Below are 15,916 nucleotides of genomic sequence, written 5' to 3' on the forward strand. Positions count from 1 at the left end.
TTTTGTTCAAATGAACAAAAGCAAAAGAATAAGGACAGTTGCCATTTACTGTCTCTCAACTACACAGAATTCTCTTATTAACCATTAAGAAAGAATAAGAACAGGAAAATGGCTACCCACTTTCGGGAAGGATTTCTCCTTTGCACAGGGTAAAAATATGAAGGAGTGCAGGTGTCCCATGGCATTGCAGTGTGAATAAACAATTGTCAGGGAAGAAGTCGACAAAGTAATCAAACCATGAAAGAGCTGGCAGCTAGAATCAGGTCAGCAGAGCAGTGGTTCTAATCTTTTTTTCTTCTCACTTTCAATAGCAGATACTCACAGCTGTCACATTCAGTTCCTCTTGTCTCTGAAGTGTCCAGATTGCTACCTTTTTATCTACTTCTATTACCCTGCCCATTACACTCTTCCTCTCCACTCCTGCTTTTCTTCCACTCCCAGTTTGTCCCTATGACTGCTGCTGCACCCTCCTTCCTCTTTACCCTCCCCTGGCTCTGGAAGCCTGCCCAGGACTCAAGGGAATACCCGTGTGACTTTTAGCCTAGCTAGCACAAGTATCATTATCAAATAAAAAAGTGGTATGCATATACTCTGTGTTCACAGTGGGCTTGTACTCTGGTTTCTAACCTATGTTACCACATTCTCACTCCTGTTATTAGCTCTGCTTCATTTACAGTATTCACACCTTCACTTTGCTGTGCAGAAATAGCCAGTGTGCTCAGCTCTGAAGTGGTCCTACAGGAAAAGCCAGCTGCTCTACAGCAACAACCTGCAAAAACTCAAATGCAGCATCTACACCTTTGACAAGAAAAGTCATTGCCAGGGAGAAGGGGAAAGACACAGCAGTGGAAACACTAGCTGTAGGATGCCTGACTCCCTCCCCCCCACCAAGTAATAAATTAAGCTGTATCAAAACAGCAAACATTCCTTTCTCTGGACAAAACATATGGAAAATATCAACCAAAAAAAGGGTGCATTTTTACTCCTAAAGAAAACAAAGATTAGCAAATCACATATTCCTTGCATTTTCTGCAGAAAGACATTTAACCTACTGGCCTATACTGCTCCTCTAAGACCTGCATGTCACACACAGAAGGGTCTCCCTTTTCAAGTCCACAAACTTAGTTCATTCATGAGTTTAAAATTTACTTTCCTTCACCACAGTAAGTGGAAGTAGGCGGTTACTTGTTTAAGACCTAGCTGGTTAACTGCTGAGGAGCTAAAGGTGACATTCGTCAGACCAACAGAAGCTAAAATAACTTTTATTCCTTTGATCTTATAAATATCCTCTAAAGCAGTTTCACATCATTCTGCCTGTATATTGACTAGCACAGCAGGGTTCTGGCCCATGACTAAAGTTCCTGTGACTATGCCTGAAGGACTATCTCCCCAAACACTGAATTACTCGGATTCAATTTACTGTTGCCTATTTAATTTTCCTCTGAAGAGGCCTCACCAGGCACACAGGAATACAGTAGCTGATCTTCACTGCGAAGGGGAAAAAAGTCTGACACATCGAACAGCAGTGAAATTGTTTTTATTTTTTGCATGTCCCTAAACCACCAGTAATCTTCAGCTCCACGCTGCAGAAGTGACACTACCATCCTGTACCACGTCAGCAGGATACCAATGTGGTGTAATTGCAGACAACACTGGATTAACCCCGCACTACTACTTTTGCACTCAGACAGAAATGCTGATCATCCGTTCAAAGTGTTGGGGAACTATGAAAAAGCAAATAGGAAAAGACAGTCAAGATTGGCCGAGACACACAGCATATATGCCATGTTCCTGGCATAAAAGAAGGCATGGGAACTCAAGAGGAAGAGGCAAATGGGAAGGACAAAGTTGGTTGTTGTTTTGGGTTTTTTTTTGTTTGTTTGGGTTTTTTTGTTTTGTTTTGTTTTTTTTTCCCCTCACAGTAGGGTGCTGTGTAGTGCTGGAATACCTCACACATTACATAATACTCTAAGAGAAAGTACTTACACATGCTTTTCCAAAGCATCTACATCTGTTCTACACGGATCTCTATCTATAACTTGGAAAAGGATCATGCAGAGTTTCTGAAACAGTGTAATGAATACGACTACAAATCATAAAACACCAAAGATTAGTGCCAGCATAGGCAACCTTGGAAAAAAAAAAAAAAGCATTAAATGTTTGTATATCCTAATCCACTAGGAACATATGGTAAATCAGAAAAAATGGAAATGGGAAGATGACAAAACCAAAAACCGAAAAACCCAACTGAACAAAAAAGGTTACTCAACAGCACCACTCACTCGATCAACAGCAGTAACCGTTTGCAACAGCAGACAGCTCTTGCAGCTTCCTGCTAGCTCAGAGGTATCAACCCATAAGATTCCATCCATATCACAGGTGAAATGTAGTCAAGAAAGAAAAGCATACAGAAACCAGCAGAGCTGCATGCGATTTAATTCTACACTAACAAACTTCTGGAGTGACTAATTCTACAGACAGTGAGGAATGACTAACTACTTAGAGCTAACCAGGATCACTAGTTACCACCCACGCAAGTGACTCCCAAAAAAAGGAAGAGACAAGTACTGGGGGTTTTGGACTTAGTATCAACATAAAATGACATCTCTCATTTTTTCCTGGTCAAAGTTGCAGACATGCAGTTCAGTGCATTTATTTGATTATGTCTGTTTCTGTTTAAATTTTTAATAGGCAAGCGTCAATACTAATCCCTCAGAACTTCCATATTTTATCCTCATGTTAATTAAAACTGAATTCAAAAGAAGATCTGAATCCAGTAGTAGTACACATGAGAAGACTTTACCAAGAACACCTGCATATATTCTGTGCCTCTACAGTTGCTTTGGGTAAAGTATTTAACACACTATAGGGAGAATATTTGCATCCACATGAAGTTTTTTTTAGTTTCTTTAAATAAAAAAACATCACTAGGTTTTAAAAGGCCTCTATCTGTAGCAGGTTTTTTACAGACAAGACAGCCAAATGGTCATGGTTCTGGTGACTGTATTAAAGAACTAAATACAGTTTCATTCATGCTTAATCAGCAGTGAACAGAGGCTGCTACCAAAATGGCAGCCCCTTTCTCATCCCCAGCCACGCACTTCCATCTCCCAATCTGATACTAGATCTAGTGATCATTGGATGAATGGAATCAGCTCACCAATTTAAAGATGAGAAACAAAAATGTAGAAAAACGTTTGTCAGATCAGCATGCTGACAGCTTACCCTGCAGCCACATAATCACTAGAGCAGACAGACGAGCAGGAGTGAGAATGCACAGCTGAGAGCAGCAGTGGAGTGGGATCTCTCCTTCTTTCAGTGACAGCTCAAATCAGATCGAACATTAAACTGCACACAGAGACTGCTGTTAATGTACACCTTAAACCAACACAAGCAAGCACTGGTGCCAGAAGCAGCCCTGGACTGGCCTGCCTGCCCTGCATCAGTCATCTGCTCCTGACTGTACCACCACTTCCGCTTTATGGCAGCGCTGATGTTCGCAGAGATTCATACTGAGGTGAGATGACTAAAAATCAGAAGTATTATACTAAACGTTTTTTTCCTCTACTCAGATCAGTCCCCATACCCAATTCATTAAACAGCCACCGAGATGCATGTACCAGTAAGAGAAGACAGCAAATCAGGTCAGGGCAGGTAGAGCTGCTCCTTTTTGTAAAACTGCTGGTCTTAAAGCAGACTGAAATGCTCACTGAGATGGAAACCAAGATTGCCAACCAGAGGACAGAACGGTGAACATGCTGTTTTACTCACAACTGGTTAGAAATGAACGCAGAACAAAGCAAGAGTCTTGCCAGGTGATGTAATCTACTGTGTTTCTTGCATCTTTTCCCATATGCTAGTCTTGGATTATGGTTGCTACAATGTTCTTAACACTAAAAAAGCCTGACAAAAAGGGAACTCTACAACTACTTACTACTAACCAACATTGTTAGTAAATCATCCATTATGCAAGAGATTTTTGCTTTGGTTTATAAAAGAACATATGCTTTGGAGGACTGTGCTTTGAAGGGTTCAACTTCCCAGATAAGAGGGGCTTTTTTAAAATTATTTTTTCTAAATTCAGTTAACTACAATTGGAGACAGAATAAAGTGTTTGTAAGATGCCTGTTCTAAAGGCACTGGGTCAAGCCTGTAAAGAAACAGAGAAATCCGATCTCTAGGTCTAACAGTAATATCCAAAAACTTTATTAATATTTATTTTTTTACAGCAAAATTCCCAAGACACAAGAAGATCTGTTCCTGATGTATTCAAAAGCTGCTAGCAGGGTAGAAGAGTGCACTCGAACCCCGAACTCCATGCAGACATCCAAACGCGCTCAAAACGTACTCAAGAAATAAACATTAATGAAAACACAATCACACCAATGCTTTCGTTCAGCAACATGGCCATGGAAAGGATGTCATCTCTAGCCCTTAGAAAAGGGGTGCAAACACAGGTTTCCTTCCTCCTAAGTGACTATCTTAACAGTGACACTCTGCAGAGTGAAACAGCTTCAAAAGAAATTAACTGTGAGTGTTCAAACCTCTGATAGCCCCTACACACCCAACACCCAGAAGAGACAGAGAAAGCAAATTAGCACCTTTACTTACAACCATTAGTCTGCCGCCCTAAATACAGGCACCTTCACATCTACCTGCAACAGCTGAGGGCCATTTTAACTCAAGACAGCACCTAGAACTGTAAATTCCTAGCAGAGATAAAACCTAAGCTCCAATTCTTTTTCCCCCCTCAGGCTTAAATCAGAATAATAGACAGGCAGGAAGGGTCCTCTGCTGATCTCCTAGTGCTCCATTCAGACTGGCAGAGTTTAAGCTGCTAAAAATCACAATTCCCCAGTAACATTTCACACTGTACAACTTGATTCTGGCATGCTACCAGCAACCCTGAAGATATAATTAGTGCTGTGTAGCCACTGTGACTATTTTCCTCTTCTGCAGTCCTCACAGATGGAACACAAGCAACACACATCTTCCACGTCCTGGTGTGTTGTGGTTTTTTTTGGTTGTTGTTGTTGTTTTGGGGTTTTTTTTTGTTTTGTTTTTTTCCCTAATCTCCACCAAATGCTTTTTAGACTATATATGTTGCATGGGAAATGGACAGATCAATTCTTAATTTCTCCAGAAGACTTGAGTAATTCCACCCAATGTAATACACAAAGCTCTCTTGGAGAGGTTATACAAGAATATAGACACAGCAGAACCAGAAAAAAAAGCAGAGCACTGAAAGTTCAAAAAATTCTTGCATTTTTTTACACCAAGTGTAAAGCAGACTTGTTTCTGTATTACTGCAATTCTCTACATTAAAAACAATGGCTAAAATTGCATAATCACGTGTTGGTTTTCCTGCTTCATGTAGTACAGAAAAGAGAGAAAAGCTAAGGCAGATTCAGGCCCCAGACTGTAGAAAATCAGTACCCCAGTACTTCCTAAATAGGAAGAATGTTCTTGAAAAAGAGGCAACAATCTACAGAAAAGGCTTGAAGGGTCTTACAAGCAAAAAAAAACTAGATATTCACACAGGCCCTCAGCTCTAATCCTGACTTTCTCAAAGTCTTTCAACATGGCATTGTTCAGGTCATTTTAATCTTTCTTAGTTCTCCTATAAGAAACAAAACAAAAAACAGGTATAAAAAAAATACTTCCCAGTTGCCTGTCAAAACGTGCTACTCAGACAAATTCAGGTCTGCACAGTGCTTCAAACCTAAATTTCTGTAATTCTCTTGAGTGTAAAAAATAAAACCAAACCACACCTCACTTAAGTACTTCTACAAACAAGTTTTGGTGAACCAAAGGGAATACACAAGTGGAAAAGCTTTCATCATATGTCCTTCTATGCGGAAGATGCTAAATTGTCCAAAGTACCTTAAAACACTTTATTTACCAGCATCTGAAGCTAAGCACAATCTAAACAATTTCTCTAATTCAGATTTTTGTTTGCTTCTGTGTAGGATACTGTAGTTGCTAAGTATCTTTAGACTACAATTTATGCTTCAAACTGGAACATAAAAAAATGTAAATGCCATATATATTTGCCAGTTTTATTAGAGTCTCATCTTAGAGAGGTTCGTTCAAGTAAGTAGCTATTTTGAAGTCACTAGAGACTCATACTAAGGACAACTCACATGAGTAAAAATCTGCATAAGAAAGCCCTTAGTTCATAGTCCAAGAATTTAAACTGTAGTTAAGGGTGTCATGGGAATTACACCACCATTTTAATTAAATGCTATAAGATCTTGCAGACAGATTCAAGATTAGCACCATCTGTTTTGGTTACAGTGTTTCATTTCACTACATCATCCTCACACAGCAACAAAATATCATTTCACACTCTACTCGAGCCATTTAAATACCATATAAAATTTATGTCATCTTGATACACCTCACTAGGAAGGAAGGACAAAAGGACAAAGACGGGAGGACTGAAACACACTCTGTAAAAACGTGTGCTTACCAGGGAAGCAAACACACATGCTGACAAGAACTCTTGTCCCCCACTCCCACTGAAATAAAATATTTAGTAACAGCTGCCTAAGTCCCTGTCAAGTGAATTGAAAGAACAGACACAAGAAACACATCACGGAATAGCGGAGTACCAAACTAAAAAAAAAAAAAAAAAAAAAAAAAGGTTTTCTCCATAGCTATATATTATTTCTACACTCTGAGAATTATTCCTATTTGGATAGCACAACTTTCTACGGTAAGACTGAATCAGCAGCAAGCACCTGTACACAAATATTCTCTTATGTTTTACTCCTGAGTCTGTAACTCTCTTGGTGTAAAAAAAAAAAAAAAAAAACAAAACAAAACAACCATCTCAACCCTGAGCAGTCTCCCGAAATCGGACCATTTACTAAACTGCATGCTAACATTCCCCTCTTCATCCTATCCATTTAAAAGAGGAAAAAAAAAAAAAAAAAAAAACAAAAAAACAAAAAAAAAAAAAAAAAAAACAAAAACAAAAAAAAAAGAAACACACAAACTAAAAACCACAACAAACAAAACAAAAAAACAGAGAATGGTTTGTGTTCCCTTCCCTCAGGGCTTATCCCTTCTGCCCCTTAAAAAGGGAGGAACCATATGGCAGTGAAGAGAAGCCTTATCGTGCACTGAATGAGCTGGGTCTCCACTTCAACGTGACATTTCTGTTAGGTCAAGCTACTGGCAGACTAGATTGCAGTAACTGCATAAACAAAAGTTCTTCAAACTTTTTCATACTCTGAATTCAAGAATGGAAAAACCCAACACATTTTAAAAAAATAACCTGATTCTGAAATGGACCTCACATGGCCAACAGAAAAAACGTGCCATGCTCAGTGCTTCAAAGAGCTGAATGATCAGCCAAGTTGAGCGTCATTCTTCTTAACATGCAGCTGATCAGCAGCAGAATGACCAGTTAGACTTTAATCCTTTCCCTGTATAAGGACAGAGTCAAGTGGCTGGAAAAAAGGGATAAAGGACAGCCACTAAGAATCTTTTTTTAAAGGAAGGATGAAAAAAATTACCTGCTGTTGTTATTCATTTGCTCTTAAATTCAGCAAGAAATTGAGAACACCACTGCATGTAGCACGTGTGCCTGAAATGGCTTTTTGCTGGATAAATCTCTTCATACCATGCTGCATTCCTTCTTACCCCCCCAGAACAGATTATCTAAATGCTACTACTTCAGAGCTGTTTGTGACAAGCAACAGTGTCAGAGCACTTGTATGCCATCTTTTATCTTTGCTAAGTCTCAGTGAAGGATTTAGCTGTAACCAAAATCCTATTATCAGGTATCTTCCTGATGGACTTCTGTACCTGAGCACATTTGAGATACTATATCATGGAATCAAGGACCAGAAAACCAAGATACTTCTAAAATAACAGACTCCACATATACTATTATTAAAAGCCACAAACTAAGAGCATGAGCTGTTATATGCCTACAAAGTAAACAGTACGGACAGAAATGAGGTATTTTTTCTTCTCTCTCCTAGATATCAGTATGATTCTGCCTGTGTGGGAAAGGAGACAGCCAGGAAGATTAATAGATTGTTTCAAAGAAACAAAAGCCAGACTAGTCTCAAAAGGAATTTGAGGTGGCAACTAAGTACCACCTTTCCCAGTGGAAAATATAAAAGGACTCCAATATTAATGCTCGAATTTCAGCAGATGCAGAAGCTACCAACAAAGAAGTTTTGAGTGACAAGCATAAAAGAGCGAGCAATATGATGAAAGGGCCCAAATTGCCAGTATGTAGCCCAACCGTCACAGAATTTCAAGGTTAAATACTAAAGTAAAAGACTAAAATAAAACACAGCAGAAGGAAGGAAAATGAGCACATGCTGATATACTGAAAGAGAAACAGTATCTTCCTAGAGTCCGCTGCAAAAAAACAGGTTGGCAAAACAAAACCAAATGTTACAAATTCTTCTGAAAGAAACAGAAGGTGACACAGAAATTGTTAGGCCATCATGATTCACTTGTAGCTCTGCATCTTCACTGCCAACTGCAGTTCTTGTTTCACCACATCAAAAAGTGGAGAAAACAGAAAAATTACAGGAATGGTCAGAAAGTATATACTCTGTAAAAACAAAAAGCATTCAAGGATTAAGACTGTTCGGTCTAAAATAAGAAAAGTATGAGGGCCACTGGAGAACAGCTGCTGGTTGTACCTTCCAGGTATCAAATTAAATTAGCAAAATGCAAACTCAAACCAAAATGCAATGGCTAAACTTTCTGTGTCAGGATAAAAACTTAGATACTAGTTTAAAAATTGTCTATTAAATAATCTACCTGGTTCAAGAAATCTCTCAACCAAATACGTAGACAGCCTGGGAGATTATTCAAGGGAAGTATTACCATGTTCTTGACCTACTCTCATCTCCTTTTCCAGGTCACTGCTAATGTTAACAGGGGGGAGCACACTTTTGCAGCAGATTTTTTGGGTCCCCTGTTCTTTTCCCAGAAAAACTGCAGCATTTCTATGAGTGGCTACAGCAAGCCTTTAGGTGACCTCCCAAACACAAGCAGCCATGTAATACAGGTTGCTGCCATTGACGACACACAGCAGCTGTTAAACTGATAAGCACCAACACAATGCTTCATTAAATCCAGCAGGCCCAACAACCACTGGCCACGGTTGAGACAGGGCACTTTGGCAGACTTTTGTTCAGATTCAACAAAGCTGTTCCCATGCCATGTCATTTAGCTAGGTACCATGGTATCTGAAATCTTTACCAGCACATGAGGAGCTGCGTCAATGATCACACTCAAAATAGCTCTCAGTTGTTCCATCCTCAAGTCAGTACCAAATGTCCATCAATAAAACAGTAACAGTCATTTCGGACCAACTCCAGGAACTTTTTAAAAAAATCATTATAAAACCACAATAACAAGAAAAAAAAAAAAAAAAAAAAAAAAAAAAAAAAAAAACAAAAACACAACACACCAGAATTTTTGAGGGAAGACCTTTGAGTTACATCAACATCTTTCACCTTCAGTGAAGGGCTTTGGTTAGCAAATCTCCAGGCCCTGAACTGATTCAGCAAATCTCCGTACACAGTTCCAAAGTGGCGCCTGACTTGTGAGCTCTCTTCCACTGTCACTGTAAAGGCTGCAACTAAATTCACCAGAGATGTAAAAGGATAATGTGATAAGCATGGCTGGAAGCCAAAGGGTTGAGATTTAGCCACTACTTGAAAAGATACTTTTGAGTCAAAAATATTCAAGATACAAAAATATAAGGAAACTGAAAGGTGGCTGCAACATCTCAGGTCAGCATGGGATTGAGCATCACCCAGGCACGCACTTCCACACACCCATATTCACTGGCTCGTGCCCCAGTACAGACACATGAAGTGGGAATCTGTCGTGCCGGTCTCACCAACAAGCACAAGAAACAGAAACAGAAAAGAATCTGAACAACAGAACAGATACTGTAGAGGTAGGAATCTAGGATTTAGAGGATGCTACTACCTAAGACCTACCCATGTACTTGGAGATCACAGCTACCCACTACAGCCAACAGACAAAAGCATTTAAAAACAAGATATGGTGGGGTTTGATTTGTTTTGGGTGTTTTCATGGGGAAGAGGAATTAAGTTTACCTATGTCAGAAGTGAATGTCTACTAGTGTAGGCTGTATGGAATCATACAATGCCTGGAAGCAAAATGCCATCTCCAAGACAAAAGACAGAGAACTGAATACATTCTTTTCATTTTAACACACCCTAGGTTCAGGTAGCAAACTACCTCCAGGTCAGGTTACGGACACTATTCTACAGAGCATGCTAAAAAGCACCTCTGAGTTCTGTAACACTTCAACTAGTTTCTTTACAAAAGGGAATCTATTATATTTTAACCTCTGAGTACATGGTTGAGAACAGATAATAAAATAAAAGCTACCACTGCACACTTCAGATAGCACACAAAGGAAAGCAAACAAATGTGCAACGTGCTAGCCACAGAATCCCTCCCTCGTTCTAAGACAGAGTGAATGATTAGTTTTGCACTCCTCTTCAAAAAAACATAATCAGAACTAAGTAACTACCCTTTTTCCATATTTTAAAAAAATCCCCTCTTATGGAAAAGTAATCCAACACATGAAAAAAAGATGACAAAAGTAAACCTGCAAGTAAACAGAGTAATCTTCTCTCTTCCCCCAACTTTTTTTATTTATTTGGGTTTTTTAACTGAAGAAGGAAGGAAATGTCAAACATCAGAGTCATACAATGGACTATCAGATGTTTCCCAAACCAAATAATTTGACATATGGGCAGGAAAAACAAAACAAAACAAAAAAAAAGGACGGGGGGGGGGGGGAAGGGGGTGGGCTGGAGGAAGTAACAACTCCAGTGGAGTAAACTTTGGCATACTGAATTAAAGAATGCAGTTCTTGTTCTTCCCTTAATCAAAAAACTGTATTTAAGAGCTCTGAACTAGAACATTTTTGTACGCTGCATCTCAGCAGAACTGCTTTGTGAATACCAACAACAGCTCTCACAGCCGTTTCACGCATGTGCCCATCACTGACCCGCAAAGCAAACTGCACTGCCTGCCCGAATGGGCCCTGGCCCCGATCCCTGGCTCCAGGCTAGGGAGGTAGGAGCAGTGCAGAAATACAATCAGACAGCCCTGGTTCTTTAACATCAACATTGTCTTGACCACTGACATCAAATAAAGCTCAAATTGTGAGGCAGTCTGCCAAAATCCCTCAGCCCTTTAAAGAAAACACCGCCTGAAGAATTCTTTCTTATGAATCTTCTGTAACATAGAAAGTAGTAAATAAATCCACTACATGACTGGTCATGTAGATTCATTTTGCCAGCTTTCTTACTGCCATTCCTGCAAAGACAAGAATCCTGAACCTCCTGCCAGAAAGAAATTATGGAAATTCACAGAGAACTCAAGTCAAAATTTTAATAAAATACACACACAAAATTAAATAAACAGAAACACTAGGCTAAAAATGAAACCAGCAAATTCAGAATAAAGTAATTTAACTGATTAACCTATTCTATCAGGAAAAAAAAAAAAAACACGCTTTTTTTTTTTTTTTTGGAAAATTACTTGACATGGTTACTACAAGATGTTTCTGGAATGAATTTTATAACTCAGACAGAACCACCAACAAATTCAGTAATATTATGGACATACACGAAGTGAGACTCAAAAACCCGATACAAAGATTGCAGATATATTAGATTGGATTTGAAAGCTTCCTAGCAAAACAAAGACTCCAACAAAAAAAAAAAAGTCATGGGTTTATACTGTAACAAACCAACAAATTTTGAAACTTATGTCTCATAGCTGTCAGCTATGAATGCATAGTTACCAAAAACCAGTATGTTGCCAGTGCGTGGTCAGTAGGTACAGAACAATTTCCCTCTAGATTTTGTTTTCAATCCTCTGTTCTCACAAAATGTTCTTTTTTATGGGCAAATATGGAGCTATAATAGGCAACAAGGCACTGACCACAGCATAGCTCTTTTAAAGCTAAAAGATTAATTAAATGAAGTTTTACTGAACAAGCTTTAAATTTCCTTCTCTAAGACACGGATTGTGGTTACACAGCCACTTTGATCTTGCTCCAATCCATGTCGCTGCCAAAACTTAGTGGGGAGGGAAAGAAATAAGGGGTACACAGGGCTGGCTAGGGAGTGAGAAGGGGGAAAAGCTTTTCACTAGGTCAGTTCCATGATTCAGACTTAAATGTGAGCTTATGAATCCTTTTGGGATCATCAAGGCATGGAATAAGAGTGAAGGGGGATGGAGAAAAGAATGAAAGAGAGGAAAAAACCCACACCTTTTACTCTGGAATTAATATTATTTTCTTTTCATAAACAAGAATAGTAGACTACACTGTAACACTGGCTGACTACAGAAAGCAGAAGTGCCTAATGAGAAGTGATACAGAAATTGTGTCATATCTTATACTAAAAATTAACTTTAGAAGACTATTGATTTTTCTCCATTTTCATAAGCTGATTAAATACATTCCTTAGTATAGGGACAAGGTCTTTGTGTATGTTTGAGCTCATCTGTGTTAGTCACATAAATGTAAATATTGCCTAGGGGCACATTATACAACAGCAACACACAATAAAATTTCCTGTCTCAAAGAGGCAAGAGAGAATGCCACTAAAAGCAGAAGTCACATTTCCATATATACTACTGCAATTCTGCCCAGGAAAGTGAATTAAGGCCCTCAATGAGAAATAACATTTTTATTAAACAGACTGAGGTAGGAAGTGAGAGTCAGGATTTATCAAAATTAATCACAAGCCAAAGGAAAGAATGCTTAAACCTTTTACATTTGTGAGATACTAAAAAACAGGTATCCTCTTACTAAAATGCTAAGAGCCCTCCTGATCTGAAAAGTTAAATTTACTATATGGTATCAAAGTGATTTACGTTCAGACATCATTATGACTTTACAGTATAGCAGTCATACTAATGCAAGACTGCATAATTAGCTGAAGCCACAGCACCAAACGATGCAAGCCATCATTCTTAGTGTGACAGGCCTGTTACCCCTGCGGTCCATACTTCACAGCTGCATGTAGAAGGAATCTAACACAGTGTTTTAGTAATATTCTGAGGTCTGCTAGAGCAGAATATTTTTATTAGCTGGCTTCCCTTTGAAACTACCAGTTGACATTGGGGAACTCAGGGAAAGAAAACCTATTCCTAAAGCAATACTTACAGCTTAAAATGAAAGCAATATGAAAGTTTGGTCTGAGGAAGAAGAACATCCCCAAGTAAACACATCCTCCATGTAAACACATCTCCTGGATTTGATTTGAGGTCTTCTGTTGAAAACACTTGCGCACCTTTAAAACTGGAAAGTTAATACTAAAATGAACATGCTTCTAGTCAGAGCAGTATTTTTTTCATATTATTTGTGTTACTATGGCACCAACAAGTTGCAAATCCCACTGTGCTAGACTCTACACAAAAAAAGTGCACTACTCACCCACAGAGCAGTAAATGAACACACACAGACTTGAAAGAATATAAAAACTACACTTGTCAGCCTTAAAAGCAACAGTCTGAAAAGACTAACCACCTATTCAGTGTTATCAGGTTTGTGTGATCCTACAGACAACAAGTTTAGGAAAAGAGTTTGTAGGATACCAGTGTAGTCAAGTCTGTGGACGTCAAACTGGTAACCTTCCACAAATACAAAGGAACAACTAGAAAAAAAGACTCTAATTTATAATTGGATGATCATGGTGTATACTGGAGTCAAGAGACAGTCAGTACTGAATGAAAAATTAAAGAGCAGAGAAGGAATAGGACTCAAAGCTTTGGAAGTAAAAGCACAGTATTTTTGAGGAGACATGACAGCAGGGGAAGACAATGAACTAAGGCAGAAAAGTGCAACATGGTCCCAGTCACAGGATGTGAGAGAAAATTTGTAGCAGCATTCTTGATATGAGCAGGGATGTTTTAGTTAAACCCTGATATAGGATGCTAAGAATGTTAAAGTGAAGACTGGGGGTGGGTGGGTGTAACTCCCTAGAGTGATCAAGGACAAGTGGAGACAACAGGTTAAACGTCAGTAAGCTTCAAACAAGCAGAGATGTTCAACTTATTACAAGTATAACATTCCAGTAAGGCAGTGCATCTGCACACACCCATTCCACCCTCCCCTTTACCAAGGCGTAACATCTTTGAAAACTTACGAGATTAAAAGATTGAAACAAAATCCATAAAAATTCCTTCTTCACCTAATGACTAAAGTTAATCAAGTTAACACATTCAGCAGATATATCTCATATGCAGCACAACTTTTTTTTCACTGAAGCTCAAAAATTTCAGTTTCTTTAGTTTGTTTCAAAAGAATTGCATTGTCAAGAAGGAAAATAATAGAAGAAAGCTCTACATATAGGATTAAAGAGATCCTTCTTTACTATCTTTCACATGAAGAAGTGCTCTCAGAAGCAGAAGGGGGAAAAAATTCAAGATCAAATGAATCTGGAGAATTTTGAGAACTGGGGTTATGATGTCAATACCGCATTAATTATGTATAAAAATCCAGAAATATGTATTCTCATGTAGTATTACAGCAAGTGAAAATTATGATTCTTAAGATGCGTTAAAAAAATAATAATCTTCGGTAACCACATCAGCCTGATACTTGAGTATTTTCTTAATGACGTTGATGTTCGCAACAGCCATCTCAAAGGACTCACGTTGTCACCAAAATCAGAACAGCGTCACTGGAGAAGGATTCACAGCCCCAGTACATGTGTACATTCAGAAGATAATCAGGATTTCAAGAAAACCTCACTCAAATATTTTGTAGTGTCCAGCTTGGGATTCTTTGGCAGGCTTTGTCCTGAACTGCAAGTGTCACTCCTGCACACCTGTTTTTCTTTGTGCAATGTTTGGAAAAGGTTAGTTACCCAACACAGATTCATTACCTCCACTCCCAAGGCTGGGCAAGTGAACTGAAGGTCGCTCCATCCCAATCGCTTTGCAAATCCGGGTCTATTTTCTTCAAACTCACACCCTGGTAGATACCATTAAACTGTCAAATATTCTGACAGGACGTAATAAAAACCTACCACTGAAGTGATTTAAAACCTGAAATAATAGTTTATTAGCAGGAAGTGAGCAAGCTTCTAGTGTCATTTTTCTACTTCTATCTTGTTGCCTAATAAAATTCAGGATAAAGATAACTAAAGAATCAAATACTTTTGGAAAACTTGAAAGGTTAATTCCAGTTCTTAAATATGTCTACATGTAAATTCACACCTACATAAAATTTCAAACCAGCAAGATATCTACTATGTACTGATGTAACATCCTGCATGCCAAAATAACAGCCTACTGCTTGGAGCACTGCATTTATGATAATACAATAAGCAAAAACAACTACTGGTTAATTTACTGCTAGTTAAGGATTTGGTTGGGCAATCAACCATTTACTATGAAATCCTTTACTGACAATTATGCAACACCAAAGTGCACCTCATTGGCAACCTCTGCATTCTTCACTTTCTGATGAGATGAAAAACCTTTAAGAAAATTATTCAAATGCCATCTCAGATTTCCTTGGCTCCTTTCAGTTTCATTCTGAAAACAGCAACAAAACTCACTGACAGAAGACAACAACTCCTGTTCCTGTTTGCGAACTGGAAAAAAGTAAGGGCAGCAATGACCTTTACAATTTGTAAATTTGCCTTTGAACATTAACTGGAACAAAGACACAATTCCTACTAACCAGACCTTTCTGGCAGCAGGCTTCTGTAAGAATGCATTTAAACAAGTCCTCACAACATCTTCCATACTAGCTTCTATGAAGTCCTCTATAAATAGGTCTCACTTTCCAAGAACACAGTCATGTCCTTCCCAGGCTGAAGACTCCTGCAGTATCTAATCTTTCACTGCACGAAAGCTACTCCAGATC

General features: G+C 38.6%; 1 protein-coding gene across 1 annotated transcript in view; it reads right to left on the minus strand.

Moving 5' to 3' along the window:
- Positions 1-15,916, minus strand: part of MED13L (mediator complex subunit 13L) — a 201,847-nt gene that overhangs the window by 181,350 nt on the left and 4,581 nt on the right. The gene's annotated exons all lie outside the window — the stretch shown is intronic.

The sequence above is a fragment of the Tyto alba genome, unplaced genomic scaffold (assembly GCF_018691265.1).
Source record: "Tyto alba isolate M040663 unplaced genomic scaffold, T.alba_DEE_v4.0 Super-Scaffold_44, whole genome shotgun sequence".
NCBI classification, from domain to species: domain Eukaryota; kingdom Metazoa; phylum Chordata; class Aves; order Strigiformes; family Tytonidae; genus Tyto; species Tyto alba.